We start from the raw sequence: 22,882 nt of genomic DNA on the forward strand, positions 1-22,882 counted from the left end.
GTTCCTCTGGTTCTGATTTTCCATTTCAAACCTTCCAGCTCCTGACTGTCCTTTGAAGCTTTCAAAGTATGAACCTGTTTCTCATCATATGAGCACTTCTAAAATCATCTTCTATACATTCCCAATTGTATTATCAAGGTTGCCATTAAATTAGAAAAAAGTGCAGGCCCAGTGTGAAGTTCCAACATATTGCACAACTAAGCGATGGGTCAGAAGTTCTTTCCTACAATGTGGAGATTCAGCAGGGTGTGGAAGGGAAGGAGGGGTGCCAAAGCACAGCCAGGTAGGGAGGATAAAGTGAGGCCAAGCAAGCATGCCATGGAGAGGTGCCGTGGCAATGACAGGCACTTCTCCACACCGACAGAAGCATCTTTATAGGTACTTCAGTTACATAGATGGATTGGAGTAGTTGGGACTGTTTTCCTTGTAGAATTAAGAAGATTAAGAAGATACTCAAAATCATGAGGGGCTAGAGCAGATAGGGAAAAAATGTTCCCACTAGTGGAAAGATTGAGAACGAGAGGGCACAGATTTGGGTAATTGGCAATAGAAACAATGGAGGTATGGAGAGAAACTTTTACACACAGCGAGTGTCAAGCTTCTTAAGTGTTGTGGGAGCTGCACTCATCCAGGCGAGTGGAGAGTATTCAATCACACTCCTGACTTGTGCCATGTAGATGATGGGCAGGCTTTGGGGAGTCAGGAGGTGAGTTACTCGCCACATGATTCCTAGCTACAAGACCTGCTCTTGTAGCCACAGTGTTTATATGGTTAGTCCAGTTCAGTTTCTGATCAATAGTAACCCCCAGGATGTTGATAATGGGGGATTCAGTGATGGTAATGCCATTGAATGTCAAGGGATGATGGTTAGATTCTCTCTTGTTGGAAAGGGTTATTGCCTGGCACCTGTTTTACCTGTAAAGATTCTTCTGTCGGTGTGGAGAAGTGCCTGTTGTTGGCACGGCACCTCTCCATGGCATGCTTGTTTGGCCTCGCTCTATCATCCCTACTTGGCTGTGCTTTGGTACCCCTCCTTCCCTTCTACACCCTGCTGAGTCTCCACATTGTAGGAGAGAACTTGTGATCCATCACTTAGTCGGGCAGTGTGTAGAACTTCATACTTTGCCGACATTTTTCTCTAATTCTTGGGATGGAGCTTTGCTGGGCACAGGTTGGAAAGTTGGACACACAACCTATTGGAACTGATTGTGGTGCACCAATTTTCTGACAGGCAACTTGGGACAAATAAATTAAGCCACTTTGTTGGTAAGCATTTCTGGGCCTTATTAAAATGATTTGGAACAGGTTCCAGGCTGAATATTTTGACTTCAGGCAGGGTCCTGCTCACACCTTGCATACCTCATCCATATCAACCTGGTGCTCACGAGTCCTGGGACTTGGCCTGCTCAAGTAGGCACCTTAGCTGGGAGATGACAGTTACTGTTACTAATAACAGTCTTTTTCTTTTAACCCGAGGTTTTTTCAAAATTACAATTTGATACTTTTTGGTCCATGCATTAATTAATTTCATTGAATCGTCTGTCACCTTTGCATTTTTTGCCCTGCTGATACTTCCCTTCACTGCTCTCAGTTGTCAATGCAGCAGACAAAATGGCCTTGACAATGCTGCATAATTTAAGTGAGGACAGAAGTCTTTTTCTTCTTTTGGCTTCTCCCATTTTTTTTATTAGTTCATGGATAGGCCAGCATTTATTGCCCATCCCCAATTACCCTTGTTCAGAGGGCATTTAAAAGGCAACCACATTCCTGTGGGTCTGGAGTTACATGTAGGCCAGACCAGGTGAGGACATCAGATTTCCTTCCTTAAAGGACATTAGTGAACCATTTGGCAATGGTTTCATGGTCGTCAACAGACTTTTAATTCCAGAACTTTTTAAAATTGAATTCAAATTTCATGATCTGCCATGGTGGGATTCAAACTCGAGTCCCCAGAGCATTACCCTGGGTCTCTGGAAAACCAGTCCAGTGACAATACCACCACATCACCACCTCCCCATGCTTGAGGTTGCCACAAAGCTGGTTGATCACTCTTCTCCATCTCCTCCTGTCGGTCACCTACACCTCTTCCAATCATCACCACTCCATCTGGCCTTAGGCCTTCCTCTTCTCCTTTTTCCCAGCCATCCCATCCCCATCACTCACCTCACCACATTTCCTCCCTCTCCGCAACAAACAACCCTATCTTTTCCAGCTCTTCTCAGCCATTTTCTTTGATGCTTCCACAATCTTCACTGACTCCCCGATGAGCTGGTTCCTGGTTTTATCTTTTCTAATACTCCATATAACCATCTCAGCATCCATGTCTCCATAGTAACCAGTCGTTGTTCCTTCTTCTTGATGTTGCCCAGGTTTCTGCACTATATAACAAGGTTGGTCTCGCAACTGTCTTGTAGATCTTTCCTTTCAGTTTCAGTGATATTTTTCTATCACATAGCACTCTGCACTTCTTCTAATTACTCCAACCAGAGCTAATGTACGGCTTAATTCCCACATCCATACTTTCATCTTCTACCACCACTGACCCCAAGTACTTGAAACTACTCACTTTCTCCAAGTCTTCATCGAGATTGACTACACCTTCACTCTGATCCTCTTCCCTAGGCTTAAACGAACAGTCAGTGAATTGGTTCTTTGGTCTACTGATCTTCACATCCTTGTCTTCGGTACTTTTCTTCAGTTTTCCAGATAGGTCATGTTCTCATCATTCCCGCCACATAGCTCAATGTCATCTGCAAACATCATTGACCAGAGCACTTTCAATTAGAACATCCAGGACAATCAGGATGAGGAAGAGGCTCAGTGCTCATCATTGGTGCAATCCAACTTTGCTGTGAAACTCTCAGTCTCCCCTACATTCTTTCTTTCTCTTGTCCAGCACTCCCTGTATATGTCCTGTAATTTTATTTTTATTTATTCTTTCATGGGATGTGGGAGTCAATGGCTAGGCCACCTTTTATTGCCCATCCATAATTGCCCTTGACAAGATGATGGTGAGCCACCTTAGTCAGGCGTATGTACTTAGTCATATGTACTTCTCAGGGGCTCCACGAATTCTAGTACATCTCCAGACATCCTCCGTAGTCACCCGGCCATATGTCTTCTCTACATAAATGGAGTCAACACTGCCAAATGCTAAATACAAAGCATTTGATCCACACCCATCACTACCCAAGGACTCACATTTATGGACTGCTCCACAGCTGAACAAGCCAGAGGAGACCAGCCTTCCTGTCTCCACCTGATGAGATTGGCTGCCACAGAGTTGTACCATCTGCTGTAGGAAACCTGTAACCAATATCTAAAACAGGATGGCTATTCCCATTGAAGAGAACATTGTAACAGTGTGGAGTTACCAAGTCACCCAACCCTTTCAATCCATTGCACAGGTTACCCACCACAGTGGACAATCTGTAGTGCAAACCTCTGTCAGGCAAAGGACAAATGTTGTTAGCATCATTTTTCATTTGGAGGTACCCACTGAAAAAGCGTTCACAGGATGGCAAAGTTGCATTGAGTGCAAGGTGTGTAGATGACACCCATGTGGGCAGCACAACTCTTCAGCCCCATGGCCTCCATGAACAGGAAAACTATGCACTTAATCAATGTTCAGGTCTCCGGCCACAGGAAGGTCATTCTGATGCTAGTGCCCATAAGCCAGGAAGAAGCCAAGATACCTTCGTTGCTCAGTAATCCATGGTGCCTTCAAAAAATAACTTTGGGTGGATGGCTTCTAGGAGAACAGGGCTGTCCTCTGCATCCATGGTTATTGATTCCAATGAGCAATGTCCCCAAGGCAGAGCCGCATGTCTGCATTCAAATACTGACCTTGGCTGCCAGTTCCATCAAGAAAAGTGTGCTGTTCAACTTTGGCAGAATGAATGAGTGTTTGCAAAGGACAATGGTTGTGTATAGTGCTTCAGATAATACCACCCAGTCGTGTTTGTTCCTAAGTTAAGGTTTTACATAGAATTACACCCAATATAGAGCACAGAAGCAGGCCATTTGGCCCAAGCAGTCCATGCCACCGTTTATGCTCCACTCAAGCCTCCTCCCATCCTTCATCATCTAACTATATCAGCATAACCCTCAGCTCCCTTTTCTCTCTAGTCCCTTCTCCCTCACATGCTTGTCTAGCTTCCCCTTAAATGCACCTATACTATTGGCCTCAACTGTTCCACATTCTCAATACTCCTGGGAAAAGAAGTTTCTTCTGAATTCCCTGTATGATTTCTTGGTGACCAACTTATATTGATGGCCTCTAGTTATTCCCTTCCACACAAATGGAAACACTCCTTCTGTGTCTACTCAATCAAAACCTTTTATAATTTTAAAGACCTCTATTTGGATAGCTTTCATCCTTTTCTTTTTAAGAGAAATGAGGCCCAGCCTGTTCACAGTTTCCTGATAGGTTTCACCTTGCAGTTCTGGTACCATCCTTGTAAATATGTTTTGCACCCTCTCCAGTACCTCTATGTCCTTTTTATAATATGGTGACCAGAAGTCCAAGTGTGGTCTAACCAAAGTTTAATACAAGTTTAGCATAACATCTCCACTTTTCATTTCTATCCTTCTAGAAAGAACTGCTAGTGCTTGATTTGCTTTTTAAAATTGTGTGTGCCATTGTTGATGGGTTCTGGTTGGATGGTGTTGGTTACAGAATGTGCCTGTTAAAGAGAAACAGAAATACCTGGAAAAACTCAGCAGGTCTGGCAGCATCGGCGGAGGAGAGCACAGTTGACGTTTCGAGTCCTCATGACCCTTCAACAGAACTAAGTAAAAATAGGTAAGGGGTGAAATATAAGCTGGTTTAAGGGAGCGCGGGGGTGGTTTGTTGGGACAAGCAGCCAGTAATAGGTGGAGATAACCAAACTCAAGGACTCGAAACGTCAGCTGTGCTCTCCTCCGCTGATGCTGCCAGACCTGCTGAGTTTTTCCAGGTATTTCTGTTTCTGTTTTTGTTTTGGATTTCCAGCATCCGCAGTTTTTTACTTTTATATTTGTGCCTGTTAAAGAAGTCTTCGTAGTCTTCTGTATGTCAACAGCAAGCCTTTATTAGCTACCTGTAACTATATACAGTGAGGGGTACAAGCATGGAGCTATTTCCACCTCTAGGTCTTAACTTGTCTCTAGCCAACACCACACCGACTCTAGATCTAGGTCATGTGCCTTCTTACATCACTGTGTAGGCTAAGTCCCACATTAACCCTATCTGTACCAGACCCTTACACTATAGGTTCCACAAGCATTAGGAGCAGAATTGAATAGAGTAACATTCATCTTCCTCCTCATACCAGCAAAGCACCAGTTGGACACCTGTGCATGAGATCTGGTTGATAGCATTGATTCAGTTGCTGTCATGAACTGGCATTTTGCTGTTCTAGTAGAGGGTGGCCTTTAGCCCCAAATAGGGACCTCTTACTTTGGTGCAGATCTTGAAACAGGATCCCCAATTCTTCTGTATCAAAAATGGCAATGCTGTGCACGTGACTCCACCAGATCACTGTGAGCTATCGGGCAACTTTGCTCTCATCACCTCAACTTTCTCTCTTTTGACACGCTGCAGCCCTTCAAGAACTGCTCCTCAGACCTTTTTCAATCCTCAGCCATTTCAGCTGAAAGTTCTCTGGACAAACTTTACTTTACCTGTGACATAAGCAAAACAGGTAGTGGATTCCATTTTGTAAAAATTAGCTCAGTCTCCTTCCCACACAATGGGTGTCGGCAAACCTAAATCATTCTGTATTGCAGAATTGGGGTTTTATTATTTCAAAGAACTGAAAGTAGTAATCCTGTTAAATTTTAGTTATAAATGAAGTATATTTGGTAGAAAAATAAAAAAAACTGTACTTTGCATTGGGACTAAAGAAACTGTACATGCGTTGGACTTAAAAAAGCAAACTTAACTCCTCAATTAAGAGTTAAGCTCTGGACTAAATTTGATTTAAAGAAAGATGAAAGACTTGCATTTATATAGCACCTCTCAAGACCACCTGATGTCTCAAAGTGCTTTACAGCCAATGAAGTACTTTGGATATGCAGTCACTGTTGTAATGTAAGAAGTGTGGAAGCCAATTCGTGCACAGCAAGATCCCACAAACAGCAATGTGATAATGACCAGATAATCTGTTTTTGTGATGTTGATTGAGGGATAAATATTGGCCAGGACACTGGGTATAACTGCTCTTCCTCAAAATAGTGCTATGGTGTCTTTTATGTCCACATGAGAAGGCAGACAGTTTAACATCTCATCCAAAAGACGGCACCTCCGGCAGTGCAGCAATCCCTCCCTACTGCACTGGGGTGCGGTCTTCATTTTGGCTCAAGCACTGGGGCAGGACTTAAACCCAAAACCTTGGAGTGCTAGCAACTGAGCCACAGCTGACACCATAGCAGTGTAAACTTGAGATGGGCTGTGAAATGAAACCGAGTTCATTCGAGTCGCAGACGTTCAATGAAGCAGGAAAACCTAAACATTTGCCATTTCAATTTCGATCTGGCTCATTTAAAAACAAACACCAAGAACCTCCATTTGTTTTGTTAAAAAATATCCCGAGAGACTCTACAGATAGACATACGGACAACTGAAGCTAAGATAGAAAACGAGAAGTTAGAAATAGTGATCAAAAGCTCGGTCAGTGAAAATTTTGACGTGGTTTCTAGGTGTGCAAAGATTTAGGGAGAGGTTTCCAGGGGGTTACGCCTTGGGAGACGAAGACTCTGACAATTATAATAGAACAAACAGGCCAAAGAGACGGCATTCACAGAAACAAGTTACAGATATGGTAGTATAATGCCATGTCACTGGAACAATGAGTCCAAGCCACACCATGGCAGGTTGAACATTTGAATTCAGTTTTATAAGACTAGGGGTGGGGGTGAGTTGGGGTGGGGGCGCGGGGCTGGGTGATCAATGCTGGCCTTGCCAGTGACACCTACATCCGGAGATTGTTTTATTTTGAAGTGTTCGGGGGAGGGGCTGAGCAGGCTTGCAAGGCTGAAGGAAGTTGTGGAGATAAGATGGTGAAATTTAATGACAGGAATACAGGTTTGAATCTCCCTTGCTTTGGGAGTTGGGAAGCAAATGTAGATTAGTGAGGATGAGTGACGGAGTGCAGGACAGGAAATGTGTGTCAGAGTTGCTGGTGTGAATCAATTTCTAGGCCATGGATGTCTGAAGGTCTCTGCATACGCACTTATATGTGAGGGGAGAATGCATTTCCAGATTGCAGCAAGTGTTTGTGTATCTTTGTTCATGCATGATTTTTTTTTGCTGTTTAGTTTGTAGCTCACTTATGTTGGCCAAGGCGACTCCAAATTTCTCTGGGGTCTCCAGGAATTAAACAGTAATCTCCAGGATGTTGCTGCAAGTCAGCCTGTAGAAAGAAAATGGCTGGAGGATGTGGGGAAAATAAATTACAGGATGAAAGCGAAAACAAAATAAAAACAATCTGCAGCCCATGAGAATGAGAGCAGAAGCATTGCATCATCCCACCTCCGCCCCCACTCCCCTGATTGATAGCTGGTGAAGTGGCTGGTGGTGTTTGGCACTGCAGGGCACCCTCTCCAGAGGACAGCTGTTCACCCTGCCTGTCAAGAGCCGATGGACAGGCCCCAAAACAATCTCCAGGGCCTGGGATAGATTTGTGAGGGGATATCGCGTAAGTTAGGGCACTCTAATAACACCACGTACCTGAGGTGAATGACTACGGCCTCCCTGACCTTGCTTCTAAGGGGTGAACAGAAGTGTTATATGCCAGATAGTACTAGAGCCTAGTATATACTTACAAGCTTCAACTTACAGAGACACACATTACATATTTTGTACCTCCAACCAACAACACCATCTTTCAATCTGCTCCTACATCTCCAAGCTGCTGTGAGTCAGACATGATTCGAACACACAACCCACTGATATGGAGTCAGATGCGCTACCGCTACAATACAAGCTCCATTCTGCTCTTATGACCACAGGTGAGCCTCCAAGTAATGTCCACCACCAGAATACAATTCAACCACCGGCTGACAATTAAGAAGAAGCTCCACCTACACAAGGGCCATCCCAGAAATGTTGATGTTCGTAGTCCCCATCGAAAGGGCTGCAGATTCTCGGAGCCCTGCTCTCCGAATGAACAACAATAAATAATGATCCAAATTAGTCAATGTGGAAAATTGGGGGCAGTGAGTTCAATGTGAGACAAAAGCCTCAATTGTGTCAGCAGTGGAAAATCTCCCTTTAGAATTTGAATTGGAGCAGTGAGAATTTTTAAAGCCATTCATATGTCCAAAATCACTAAGGTATCAAGGCAAAAACCATCAAATCCCCAGGGGATTAATAACTCTTTGGAAAGAATTGCAAATAATTCAAGGAAAGGTACCAAAATTAACTTGGGTAGATTTAAGACTCTAGTCATTCTCCTGAATGCAACACAGAAGGAAAGAAATATGTTTTTTTTGCTGTAAAAATCAAAGTACGATTTACTAATAGCATAATGTTTCTTCTAAAATGAAAATGCTGAAGTATAATTAAAATAACATTAATCGATTTGATAAATTTCCATATGAAGCTCTGTCATTAATTTTGGATATAATTGACATTTTATTGCTGCTTTGATTAGATTTGTAGTTTAATATCTCATGTTAGTGAAAATGCAGGGAAATTCTAATCACAATATCAGGCATCTGCTATCTCCCTTTTTAAAAGCTTGGTAAGTTATATTCCGACCATAAATTTACCTGGCTGACCAAATGACATTGGAAATTTGTACAGGGGACTGAGGTGCTTGTCACAAACCCTTGTACAACGCAGAATCACAGTCGGCCAGATTTTCCTGTGATGGGGCATCTCACAGCGCCTGCCGTAGGTTAGAGTTACCCCTCACCCTTCAGCTCAAGAATGTTGTCCACAAAGCTATTGGAAGTGTGAGCTGATAACAGAGCAGTGCGAGGCAACAAGACTCCTGGGACCTGAATGGATGGGGCAACCAATAAGTGCATCTCCTTAGCCGATGAGATTTTAGGGACAGTGGAAGTTACTGAGAAAGAGGGTGAATGAAAGGTGTGGGAAGTCAACGTCAAATCAGGTAGGGAAAGAGAAATAGGAGAGAGAAAGAAATATCAGATTAAGAGTGAGAGAGGAAAAGAGACAGAAAGGATAAGTAAGAAAAGAATCATTATAAACTAAAATTTGATGTTTCTAAAATTCCCTGCACAAATTCAAAACCTGAAGGAATGAGCTCCACGCTGGGAACAGTTAATTTTCTAAATCGTAGGTCGGAATTATCTGTGCCCACTGGCGTAAGGTGTGTTTGGCAGCTTGAACGGACAATATGGCAAGAAGGCCAAAAACCAGTTTGCGATCGTCCACTCTGCCAATCAATGGCGGGCCGCATTTCCCACCCCGGTGTGTCGGGAACTTCATTGTAATACATCTGCATATGATTATAAGCCCAGCTCACCAGACTCATCTCCCGACACTGGATCATCTGAGCACGTCGGCGTGTTTCACAACTGTGCATAAGCGACGTGTACCTGGTGAGCTACACTTCGCTCTGGACTTTGAGGTTTGTTTGCCTATCTTGCTTCGGGCAGCACTCGCAGTCATCAGCGTCAGGCTTCGCAGACAGCACCACATCACTTTTAGGGGGGGCTCTGGGGCAGGTGTCTACCTACCAGACCAGCCATAAGGCGAGGGTGGCTTTTCATTGGCTGCAGGGCGAGGGCTTGCTTGGGAAAGGGGGAGAAGAAGCCTCAGGTGAGGGAAGAGGCTGCAGGGTGAGGGCTGTACTGGGGAAGAGGGTATCCCAGGGTGTATATGGGGGCACAAGTTGACCTGTGCATGTGACCTCAAGATGGTGAGGGCTGAGGAAGCAGTCTCCAGAGGAGATCAGGCCAGATGGAGATGTGAGGGTGTGTGTGAGGGAATGAGTGGTGATGTCCCTTGAGCTGGCAGTGAATGTGTGATGGGCTTGTGAGTGTGAGTTTAGAGTGATGAGATAGTTGCCTTACCCAGGATAAGATCATTCATCCTCTGCCTGCATTGGATGGCCAACCTCTTCTGTGCAGCATTGGCACTGACCACCACTGCCATTGCCTACCAAGCCAGAGCAGTAATTTTGCTGCCCATCCTGTGGCCAGTGTGGGGATAGGGGACATCACGGTGTGTAAAAGGTACTTGAGGGATGCATCACTCAGCTGGGAGGGGCGGGAGGCTGCAGTCTTCTTGCCTTTCAGGGGCCATGTCTTCCATGCAGCAGTCCTGGGCTGGAAGCGCTGAGAGGTGTGCGCGCGGCTGCTCTTCAAATGCCGCGCCTGGTGTGATGAAATAGCGAGATGACGGCGTGGTGGGTGAATTGGGGCCCGCCCGCCATAGAAAGGGCACGTTTCCCAGGAATACATGATTAACGAGGTGGGATTGGGAAGGTACGGCATGAGAAATCGCCATAGCAGCTGGCGGGTAACACGTCCTTTTTCATTCCCCGCTACCGCACTTAGTGCAAATCTTGGACGATTCCGCTCATAGAGATTTATTGACAATAAATAATAATTATTTCATCATTACAAGGGTACTTCTGCTTGTAACTATTAGTCCTAAATACCTGCGACAGGTTTGGTTTGTATCTACAAATACAGAAGATTCATAACATTCAAAGTGTGGATGATGAGGCAAGCAACGGAACGCCATTTTCATGAAGTTAATAGGAGAGCGGCACAATTTGGACAGCAACCTTTTGGGGATTCGTATTTACGATTGCTCCTTACCTGAAGTTGCTGGACCATTAGTGCATAAATAACAATAAGTGTCATTGTCATCTCATGTCTGCTTTGCTTTGTTCAAAGGCAGGTCCTTGGCTCATTGTCTGCTGATGATTCATCTTGAGCTGTTTCTTGGCAGTCCTTTCAAGGATGTTTTACCATGGCCTTCCGCTTTCGGGGGCAGGGCAAGGATAATAAAGCATCATTATTTTGAAAGCAAAATATTTCCCATTATCTTGGTTTGTAATCTGCAAATGATTTCAGGACACCACTCCAAGGGCAGAATCGTCCCAGATAAGTGTGGTAGTGGGCGGGTAAAAGGGTGATTTTCCCGTCGGCTGCTATGGTGGGTTTTCACGCTGTATCGTTTATGTAAAATATATACATTCCCAGGAAACATGCCATTTTCATGGCGGTTGGGCTCTCATTCGCCCGCCACGCCATCGCCTCGCCGCTTCAGCATGCCGGATGCCATATTTAAAGTCCAGCTGCGCACACGCATCTCAGCGCTTCAGGGAAGATGTCCATGAAAGGCAAAAAGACTGCAGCCCCCAGGTTCAGCAATGCGTCACTGGAATGCCTTTTGGATGCTGTGGAGGCCCGCCGTGATGTCCTCTACCCCCCACTCTGGCTGTGGGATGGGCAGCAGTGTGACCAAGCAGGCTTGGGAGACGGTGGCAGCGGTGGTCAGTGCCAACGCCCTTCAAAAAAGGACAGCCACCCAGTGCTGCAAGAGGATGAATGATCTCCTCCATTCCGCCAGGTTAAGTCACCCTTCACACACTCTCAACTCTCACACTCACAAACCCATCACACATCCACAGTGATCTCACTCACTGCCAGTTCAAGGGACATCACCATTCACTCTCTCACTCACACCTTCATTGTTTCCATCCTGTCCATGGGACCACACACCACCCACACATGCCAGGCATACTTATCATCTGGCCTGGTAGGTGTCCTGCTTGTACTCTCTCCATCTCTATTGATGCAGGGCAAGCTGGCACACAATAAGTGGGAGTGGTTGCAGACTGATGGAGGAATGCCTGAAATCAAGGCCCTCACAAACATAAGAACATAAGAAATAGGAATAGGAGTAGGCCATTTGTCCCCTCGAACCTGCTCCGCCATTCAATAAGATCATGGCTGATCTTCCACAGTCGATTTCCACATTCCCATCTAACCCCGATAACCTTTGATTCCCTTGCCTAACAAGAATCTGTCTACCTCTGCCTTAAAAATATTCAATGACCCCGCTTCCACCAAGAGAATTCCAAAGTCGCACAACCCCCTGAGAGAAAACAATTCTCCTCATCTCTGACCTAAAAGGGCGACCCCTAATTTTAAAACAGTGCCCCTTAGTTCTGGACTCACCCACAAGAGGAAACATCCTTTCAACATTCACCTTGTCAAGGCTGTTCAGGATCTTGTATACTTCAATCAAATCACCCCTCACTCTTCTAAACTCCAGTGGAAACAAGCCCAGTCTGTTCAACCTTTCCTCATAAGACAATCCGCTCATTCCAGGTATCAATATAGTAAAACTCCTTTGAACCGTCTCCAATGCATTTACATCCTTCCTTAAATAAGGAGACCAGAATTGCACACAGTATTCGAGGTGCCGTCTTACCAATGCCCTGTATAGCTGAAGCATGACATCGTTACTTTTATGTTCAATCCCTCTTGTAAGAAAGGATAGCATTCCATCAGCCTTCTTAATTACTTAACAAAAACAGAATTACCTGGAAAAACTCAGCAGGTCTGGCAGCATCGGTGGAGAAGAAATCAGTTAACGTTTCGGGTCTTCATGACCCTTCAAATTAATTACTTGATTACTTGCTGTACCTGCACACTAACTTTTTGTGACTCATGTACTAGAACATCTAGATCCCTCTGCACTTCAGAATTATGCAGCCATTCTCTGTTTAAGTAATACTTTGCTTTTTTGTTCTTCCTGCCAAAGTCACATTTTCCCACATTAAACTCCATTTACAAAATCTTTGCCCACTCACTCAACCTATCTATATCCATCTGCAACCTCCTCATGACCTCTTCACATCATACTTTCCTACCTATCTTTGTGTCATCTGCAAATTTAGCTGCCATGTCTTCACTCCCCTCATCCAAGTCATTGATGAAAATCATGAAAAATTGAGGCCCCAGTACAGAGCCATGAGAGACTCCATTTTCACATCTTGCCAATCAGAAAATCATTTATGCATACTGTCTGCTTTCTACCAGCCAGCCAATCTTCTATCCATGCTAATATATTTCCCACATGCGCTTTTATTTTCCATAATAATCTTTGATGTGGCACCTTATCAAATGCCTTCTGACTTTGAAAACAGAGCCATCCAGCTGGCCGGTGACTATCTGGACCAGTCCTGTGCTGATGGCGAGGTCCAGCAGTGCAACATCCATCAGACAACCATGCTGTGAGTGATTTGTCCTGTTTCACAGGCCACTGCCCTGCACTCATTATCTCTCCTTGCTTTCGCAGGCACATCTGGGAAACAGAAGATGGAGTCCACGATCCAGGGTCTCCAATGAAGCCCCGAAGAAACCTCTGAAGAGGAATATGGAGGCACCCTCCTTGAAGTCCTGTCCCAGCGCTCACCCACACCCTCCACCAGCGCAGAGACACACACCTCGGTGGGACCTAGCTTTGGAATATCCTTGGTGAGCATATTGCGCTGTCTGATCCAAAGCAGGCAGCGACAGGGACTTCCCAGATTTCTGGCACTTAGAGGGCTGCTGGAGGCCAGAAATTTGCCAAATCTGAGTCAGATGATGAGCCTCTGGACTCGGTCATGTCACAGTTGCTGGAGCTGCAAAGGCAAGCTCAGGAACATCAGGAAGGGATGTCCTCTGCACTCCTCAGATTGCAAAGCACGATGGAGGAGTCCATCTGCCATCAGTCTGAGGTGATAGCGCCGGCATGCTAATGCACCGAGGTCAACACTGGTAGGATGGCGGCCGCCATGGAGACCTTGGTCCAGGGTGTCGCTCCTGCACTGCTGTGCAGACCGAACTCCTATCGCTGATGCCATAGTTGTGTACGTGAGAGGGGTGCGGGGCAGCTCGATCTCACTCCAGCTACTCCCTCTCCTCAAGGAGTCAGCCTGGGGCCTTTGGGCATCCATAGGGAGGAGGATCAGCAGGTGACTCCGGAGTGTCCGGCTAATCCGAAACCCCTCTTCCTGTGACCTCAGCAGCTCCAGCTCCACAGGCCGAGGGGGTGCCACTGCCACACAGCAGGACTCCAAAAACAGGCTGGGGCCCTCCAGGTCTCAGCCCTCAAGAGGACACCCACCAAGGTCATCACAGACAGGGCATAGCAGTCAGCAGGCTGCCTCCACCACTACTGTGGATGGCCGGGGAGCACCAAGGCGTAGCGGCAGGGTTAGGAGGGTTAAGAAGATGTAACTCTTTCGAGTTATCAACAGTCACAGATTGTAACTCTTTCGAGTACATTCACAGTTCTTGGTTTCCGGGAGTGGGACATGAACCCACAACCTTCTGATTCAAAGGCGAGGGTGCTATGAACTGAGCCAAGTTGCACAGCCTGGGCACGGGTGTTAATCACTTGTACAAACTTCACTATTGTCAATAAACTCCCAAGAATGTCTCCCTGTCTACAGCTCCTTGTTCTAATGACCAGTGTTCGTGTCACTCAGATGTGAAACATTTCTGCACAAGATAAAGGCAGGTGTCTCAGTCCAGGGCCTCTTCCCTGTGAAGTGAGTAACCTTCAGACCAAAGTGATGGTCCAGCCTCACACTCCCTGGACACATTACCTCGACGGTGCTGGTCATTGCTGCCAGAATGTTGTGGACAGGCGTCACAGAGTTTCATCATTCTCTCTGTGTGCTCTCAGCACCTTTAAGGTGGGGCTGGCCCCCATCTCTTCAGCATCTGTGACCAGTGACGCCGTGCTCCTGAAGGGGTCAGGTGCTAAAGGCGGGCAAAGTATCAGATGCTTTTAAAGTTTCATGGCTGCGTCTCTATGATATGACCCTGATCACAGAGCGCAAGCGAGCTGCCCTCAGCCAGACAGGAGTCAGACATTCACAGAGGCTGTGTGAAGATCTATGGAGTGTTCTCATTGTATGTCGTATCATTCTCCTGTGATCGAGCAGCTATTAGGGCCGCCACTGCATCTCCATGACAGGATCATTCCCACAGAAGGTATGTGTGCTGCCATAAGCCAGACAGGAGTCAAACATTCACAGATGCGATGTGAGGGTCTATGGGGTCTCCTCACTGCATGCCGTCATCATCCTCCACAAATCTAGCAGCTGTAAGGGCCTACCGAGCACGCCTGCCTCATTTGGCTAGCATGAGGGCCTCATCTCTGTCATCACTGCCTTTGAGGATCTCCTTACTATCGTCCCTGGTAGTGTCTCCCTCATTGGAGGAGACCTCCAGCTCCTCCTCAGCCAGCTGCTCTCCCCGTTGCAGTGCCAGGTTGTAAAGGGCGCAGCAGGTGACGACAATGCGTGACACCCTCTGTGGACTACATTGCAGGGCCCCACCAGACCAGTCCAGGCACCGGAACCACATTTTCAGCATCCTGATGGTCTGCTCCACCAAGTTGCGAGTTGCAGCATGAGCCTCATTATACCTTCACTCTGCTGCAGTCTGAGGCTGCTGCATAGGTGTCATCAGCCACGTCCTCTGCAGGTGGCCCTTGTCCCTGAAGAGCCATCCCTGCATCTTCTGTGGGCCCTGGAGGATGTCAGGGATCTGTGACTGACTGAGAATGTAGGAGCAGTGCACAATCCCGGGAAACCAAGCACAAACCTGCAGGATGCATTTGTGGTGGTCGCACACCAGCTGCATGGAAGCCCTTGCAGTTGATGTAGTTGACTGTGTTGAGACAAAGACCTGAGTGCCACATGAGTGTAATTGATGGCACCCTGCACCTGTGGGAAACCCGAGATCTGGACAAATCCAATTGCTGTTGCATCCTGGCTGTCCTGGTCCCGGGCAAAATGCACAAAGTTGTGTGTCCTTGCGAAGATGGCACCCGTGACCTCATGGATGCATTTGTGGGTGGAGGCTTGTGAGATCCCACAGAGGTCACCTGTGGAGCCCTGAGAGGAGCCACTGGTGTAGAAATTGAGCACCACTGTCACTTCCATGGCCACTGGCAGTGGATGCCCTCCATGTCCACGTGGCGCCAAATCCTGCAGTGGTTGGCAGATGTGGTCGACCAGTTCCCTGGACATGCACAGTCTTCGGCAGCACTGTTTCTTAGTCCTCTGCAGGAATGAAAGGCGGCATCGATAGACCCTGGGTGTCGCTAAACACCGACCAGCAATGGCTCACTGTGGCTCTTGGGTGGCATGTGCGGGAGCTCCAGCTGCCTCGCCTTCCTGAGGGTGCTGCTCCTCCCTCTGCACAGCCAGGCACCTCACTTGCTCCCTCCTCCGTCATCTTTGCTCTCTGTACGCCACGAGGCACACAGCTAGTTCACCAGGCTCCATGATCCTGATGTACTTCTCCAGCAGGATGAAAGAGAGAGACATGTGGGTTAGCATGGGCGTACTAAGAACCTGTCCTGGTTAAGTATGAAGGCCCCTTAATGCATCCCGGAGAGCGCTGGCCACCAGTTGGATGGCCAGAGATTAGTGGCTGCCCGAAACCCCACCCAATCTGCCCCACTCCACCCGACCGATTGGCAGCAGCTTTGCCCATTGGACTGCATGCTGTGCTCTCAGCTCAGGCTCAGACATTCTCCTAACCTGCACTGCAAGGCTGCACTGTTAGCTTGAACCATCAGGGAGACTGGTCCAAACCGGGATGCTTATATTGCAAGGGACTGTGAGCACCTCCACCAGTGACTGCTCCATAGCCAGCTTTAGCAAGGGGATTGTACAACGTGCACAGGCGTCCAACTGTTCTGTAGTCCACTAAACCACTCATTAGTTTGCAGTTTGTGCCCGAGGGGTGGGGGGGATGAGAAGCTCTAGAGAACTTGGTGGCACTTGGATGCGTCTACATTGCTTGAGTGGGCAGATAAGCTAGAGGCCCAACTCCAATCATATCAATGGCTGCGCCAGAACTGTCTCAGTTGCAGAGGAATGGTCACTTTATATAAGGTGTCCCTCACCCACCCTACTCCCCACCCTGAATGCTTGTGCACGACATTGAACCGCAGGGCTGCTCCACCCCTCCCAACCCCCCAAACACAACTCAACCATAGGGCTGCACCCCCCAAACACATCTCAACCACAGGGCTGCCCCCCCAAACACACCTCTACCGCAGGACTGCCACCCCCCAAACACACCTCAACCGCAGGGCTGCCCTTGCCACCCCCCAAACACACCTCTACCGCAGGGCTGCCACCCTCCAAACACACCTCAACCGCAGGGCTGCCCTTGTCACCCCCCAAACACACCTCTACCGCAGGGCTGCCACCCTCCAAACACACCTCAACCGCAGGGCTGCCCTTGTCACCCTCCAAACACACCTCAACTGCAGGGCTGCCCTTGCCACCCCCCAAACACACCTCTACCGCAGGGCTGCCACCCTCCAAACACACCTCAACCGCAGGGCTGCCCTTGTCACCCTCCAAACACACCTCAACTGCAGGGCTGCCCTTGCCACCCCCCAAACACACCTCTACCGCAGGGCTGCCACCCTCCAAACACACCTCAACCGCAGGGCTGCCCTTGCCACCCCCCAAACACACCTCTACCGCAGGGCTGCCACCCTCCAAACACACCTCAACCGCAGGGCTGCCCTTGCCACCCCCCAAACACACCTCTACCGCAGGGCTGCCGCCCCCCACCCCCCCGCCCCACCCCCCAACCCCCCAAACACACCTCAACCACAGGGCTGCCCTTGCCACCCCCCAAACACACCTCTACCGCAGGACTGCCACCCCCCCCACCCCAAACACACCTCAACCGCAGGGCTGCCCTTGCCACCCCCCGCCAATGTACCTCAAGCTTGAAGTCCAACAGGGCAACCCTGGTGGGCACTGCACAATGTTACTGTGCACTCACCTCCAAGTTCTCCTCAAAGTGCGGTCCGCCAAGTGCACACCTTTTATAGGCTGTTGTGAAACACGTCAGCGTGCTTTCCTGCCGACATGGGCGGACGATCTAGCCGGGTGGACGGACGGTTCCGGTGGGCTGGCCTAATAATGATATGCAGATGTATTACAATGAAATTCCTGACTTCCGATGGCGGGAAACGCGGCCCGCCATTGGCGGGCTGAGTGGACGATCGCAAGCTGGTTTCACAGCCGATTGCGCCATATTGTCCGCTCACGCCACTGAACACACGTGGAAAATCCCAGCCCAAGGCTCAGTGACAGGCATGCCGAACGGATGTAAACTATATGGATTTGTTGCCTTTGGGCATTTTACGCTACATACAAAAATACTAAGTAGGCTTTTTTAGAAACGGAAAACGTAATGTATGACACTGATCTTTTCTCAGCTTCTACCACCCTGGAGAACAATAGGATTTTATTAAAGTAAATCTTTGCCAAACAATGGGCAGTATTGTGCATTGATGAATAACATCATTTGCAGACAAGAAGCTCTAAGCTCTATAAATGCAAAGTTGCCATTATGGGAATTATTTTGTTTTCCTCTAACACCTGCATCTACCTCCATTATTCATTTCCCTGTGTTAGGATAAAGAAACTACAGCTATAGTATTGCAGCCGGTCAAAACGTAAGGGAAGATTTTTCTGGGTGAGTATTTTTTGGTGGTGACTAAATAATAAAGATGTAAATTTACCAGCAGGCTTCATGAATATTGTATATGTTATAATTTCAAAATTAGTAATCACCATTGGGAAATTACAGTAGTTTGAATCATTTTTAAAGTTATTCATAACTTTATTTCCTAACAACTAACCGATTGAATTGGCCTGGGCAGATTGATCAGCGTTCATTGTAAATACTGGAGAATGGTTTCTCAAACTAAATAAGCACTCAACCTATGTTGGAGGAGAGCTTTTGCTGCACATTTAGTTGGAAAATGGAATGAAGATATAATGAAATGGGCAAACAATAAGCTAACCGCTGTTGGATGCTGACGCGATCAGTCCACCAATGGCTTCTGGTTTAAATGTGCTTAGTCCACAGAGGATGGTGACGGGATGACACAGAAGTTAACTGCACTGTACCACATAGATTATTTCTTTTTGATGAAGCTGACTTCTAGCTAATTTCCAAACAGTTTTAAATAAAAAAACATAAAATGCCGGAAATACTTGTAGGTCTGCCAGTGGAGAGAGCAACAGTGTTAATGTTTCATGTTGATGATGTTTCGTCTGCCTGTTCCTCTCACCACAGCTGCTGCCAAATCTGCTGAATATTTCCAGCAGTTTCTGTTTCTATTTCAGGTTTCCAGCGCCCGCAATATTTCGTTTTTCCAAAGCAATTTTACTGTGATCAATCATGGTCAGTTTAGCTTGTGTGACTGGAGCCATCTTCACAAGCCGTTCATCCAAACCCTTGATGGTGAATTCAGTGATGTGTTATCCCTTCATTTCACTGTTTGAAGGTCAGCCTGCATGAGATGGAGAGCAGAGGCTTGTAGGATCCTACATATAGCATGGGGGAAGTCTCGTGGTGCAGTGGACAGCGTCGCTGCCTTTGATTCAGGAGCCCTGGGTTCGAGCCTCACCCCAGGACTTGGTGACCAAGGAAGATGCACTCGTAAGATAGCCACTTAGGTTGAGTGTCAATCTGCAAATCCTTCCAACACATGCCAATGGCATATGCCATATGATGAGAAGAAACTTGGAGTCTCTACCATCACTCTCCATAGCTCCAGACCACAATGTGAATGTAAAAGTGCACGTTGCCACAGCAACTTGGACTCCCTGAGTAAACTGTAACACACCAGCAGCACAAACAGCATGACATTGGCCCCCACTGATAATAACTCAAACTGTGTACAATAAAATGGATTGGTGACAATTGGAGCACATGTACGCTTCATTGTAACCGTGCCTGCCTCACAGAGACTGCGAGTTTTCAGGGTGGATGACACAGTTTCTGGGATGGAGGCTAACAAGTGAAACTTTACTTGCAGTTCCTACGTGACATAAAAAGATTGGTTTGAAGAACAGCTTTGGTAAACACGTTGGAAAATTAGTACAAAGGGCTGGATTTTCACGGAACCAGGGAGACCCTGCGGACCTTTAAAAATTGGCAGTCAGGACCACCCCGGGATTCCCAGCACTCTCCAATTGACAGCAGCGTGGGCTAAGGGTGCAGGCTGCTGTGGGTCACTAGGCTGCACCCTGCACTCCTGACCTGGCTGGCTGCATTACCGGGATAGGCATATCCTAGTTGCCCACAATTTTCATGGACTCGGGCCAGTTTTTTAATGAGTCGTGGTTCACAGCCCCGCCGGGTAATTTTAAAGCTAATTTAAAAAGGTCATACTCATGCCCCCTTGCTAACCTATGCCTCTCCATCCACCCCCCATGGCTTCTCAAACCCTCCATGCCAACCTATGCCCCTCTACCCACCCCCTCATACACTCCAAGCCAACTTATGCCCGTACACTGACTCCTCCTATGGCTCCTCATGGCCAAGAATGTATAATGAGACTTGGCTAAGAGCCCAGACATCCATTAGTCTGTTGAAACAGCAGTGCTAAAGGTAAAACATTACTGGGATGACAGCTCTTTCTCTGTGACCTGTTCTGTTCATTTCACAATGTTTATTTACATAAGATAAAGAGGTGTCAAGTATTGATAGTTTCTATTATTGATACTTTAAAAGTCTGTATGATTGACAATTTTATAAGGTTGTAGTAAAAGCACTTTTTAAAAAGAAAATAGAAATTTATGAATGACTGGCTGTTTTTTAAAAGCTTTTCCACACATGCTATTGTTACTATAGGGTTCATTGGTTCTGTACAGAGTGCATACTGGGTGAATGGCATTGAAGTGCTATGGCTTGGTATGGAGGGTATGAGGGGCCATGGAGAGCGGGTGGGAGGGGGAATGGGTTGGCATGGAAAATATCAGGGGCCATAGGGGTGGGTGGAGGGACGTAGCATAGCATGGAGGGTATGAGAGGCCATGGGGTTAGGTGGAGGGGCATAGCTTGGCATGGAGGGTATGAGGGGCCATGGGGAGTGTGTAGAGGGTGAGAGGGTGTAATGGGTGAGAGATAGAGCGCGTTTTTTTTTGTTTTACAGTTATTATCACAATTGGGCAAAGTGCCAGAGCACTGAGGCAGGCCTTTAAACCTGCCTGCCTCACACCTGGCAGCCTCTGGGCTGCCCCTAAACACTTTCTGGGGGAGGCGGGCCTGAAACCCCAGAGGGAAAATCCCTCCTTTGTAGGCACTTTCTCATGAGGCGGGCGCATCAAGCTGCAACATGCCCCCACTCCTGTTACCCGCTCCTGGGGTGAAAATCCAGCCGAATGTGTTACAATTCCCAGAGGGCAGGCAGTGCCGCAGAAACCTTCCGTCATTTAAACTACCCTGCCCTCCCCTATATCACAGATCCTCCCCTTTGTTCTTCTTCCCATCCTTTCCCCTTTCACTTGCTCAAAGCCTATTACATTTCGAACTTTTCGGTAGTCCTAGTGAAAGTTCACCGACCCAAAACATAGGGCAGGGCCCGCTCGCCGACGCGTAAAATGACGCATGGTGACATCGGGGGGATCTCACGACGTCACCGCACCCGATTTAAATTTTCAGGAAGACGGGGGGTGCAGCAAAATCATCTGCGGGCCCGCCGACCTGTCAATGGCCAATTGAGGCCATTGACAGGATCAATTAAGCAATTAAAGGACCTGCCCGTCCAACCTTAAGGGTGGCGGGTAGGCCAGGAGCCCTGGCAGCAACTAGAAAAAAACATGAAACCTCATCCACGGGCGGGATGAGGTTTCATGTAGGCTTTAAAAATTTTTAATAAAGATTGTGCAAAAATTATGGACATGTCCCAACTCATGTGACATTGTCACGTGAGGGGACATGTAAGGGAAATTTTATTTTTCTACTTTTATCTTTTTTACATGTAGAACCGATCTCCCTGATGCTGTACTTAGCCTCAGGGAGATGAGTGCGCTCTTTCGTGCACATGTGCGAAAGAGCGCACTCTCAATTTTAGGCATTTCCCCCCCCACCCCGCCTGCACAGGGAGCGCATACCTTAATTGGCCCGCCCACGTAAAATGACACCGCACTTCCGATCGGGGGCGCCGATTGGAAATGTGCCCGCACGCGCCTGCCCATCAACTTCCCCCCTAAAGTAAATTCTGCCCATAAACTCTGCTTCCCTCTCCGCAGGTGCTTCCAGACCTGCTGAGTATTTCCAGCATTTTCTGTTCTTGTCACTGCGAGAATGTTGTTGCTCAAGGGGCAATGCCAAGGCTCTTGCTCTTGCACATTTGTACCCTTTCCTCTATCTTTTGGGCCAATTTCCTCCCCATCCTCTATCTCAAGAATAGCTAGCAGAATCTCGCAAGGAATGCCCAGGAGCAGGGCAAGAAATGGAAATCTGGGAAAGGAAATCGGGTGGAGAGTAAAACGAGCTGTCAATTCTTCAACGTTCTTCTTGTGCAAAGTCAAGTTTCATCCCCCCAGTTAGAAATTACTTTCCAGCCAGTTTGGAGGAAATGCAAATAATGCTGGTGAAAGAGTAGTTAGGGATGAATCTCATGGGCCATTATATGTATATGGTGACTGAAAGGGCGATTATATGATGCAGGGGAGAAGGGACAGGAGCCTGCTGTGATTTCCCCAGCTGAATTGCCTGACTCACTCGGAGTAAGTGGAAGGTAACAAATGAAGAGATTATTTGATTTATCGTATCAATGCGGCATCATACTTTTAAAACCTTGGTTTTTTTTGCTGCAAGGAATGTCTGTGGAAAAAATACCAAGCAGCCAATTTGTCCAATGCAGAAGCTAAACATTGCTCAGCCTCACACAATCAGACACTCTGCTTCGCTTTGAGCGTACAATATAATTCAACTCACCAAGCTGGGAATTGTAAACGGAACAAGACGAACAGCAATGCAACTTTAAACATTGCCTAATTGAGCAGTTATTTAATAATTTAAAACTTCATGCATATTCATTTAGCAACAGAAATATTAATTTAGTAGTTTTGAA

General features: G+C 47.2%; 1 protein-coding gene across 3 annotated transcripts in view; it reads right to left on the bottom strand.

The window, feature by feature from the left end:
• Positions 1–22,882, bottom strand: part of LOC144696069 (parkin coregulated gene protein) — a 646,838-nt gene that overhangs the window by 22,874 nt on the left and 601,082 nt on the right. The window contains exon 3 of one of the 3 annotated variants that reach the window (XR_013580068.1): positions 18,808–19,309. The exons of the other annotated variants lie outside the window; for them this stretch is intronic. The gene's annotated coding sequence lies outside the window, so the exon portion shown is untranslated. Of the gene's footprint in view, positions 1–18,807; positions 19,310–22,882 lie in introns of those variants that run through there. 3 annotated transcript variants of the gene reach the window in all.

This window comes from Cetorhinus maximus, chromosome 21 (assembly GCF_964194155.1).
Source record: "Cetorhinus maximus chromosome 21, sCetMax3.hap1.1, whole genome shotgun sequence".
Lineage (NCBI taxonomy): Eukaryota > Metazoa > Chordata > Chondrichthyes > Lamniformes > Cetorhinidae > Cetorhinus > Cetorhinus maximus.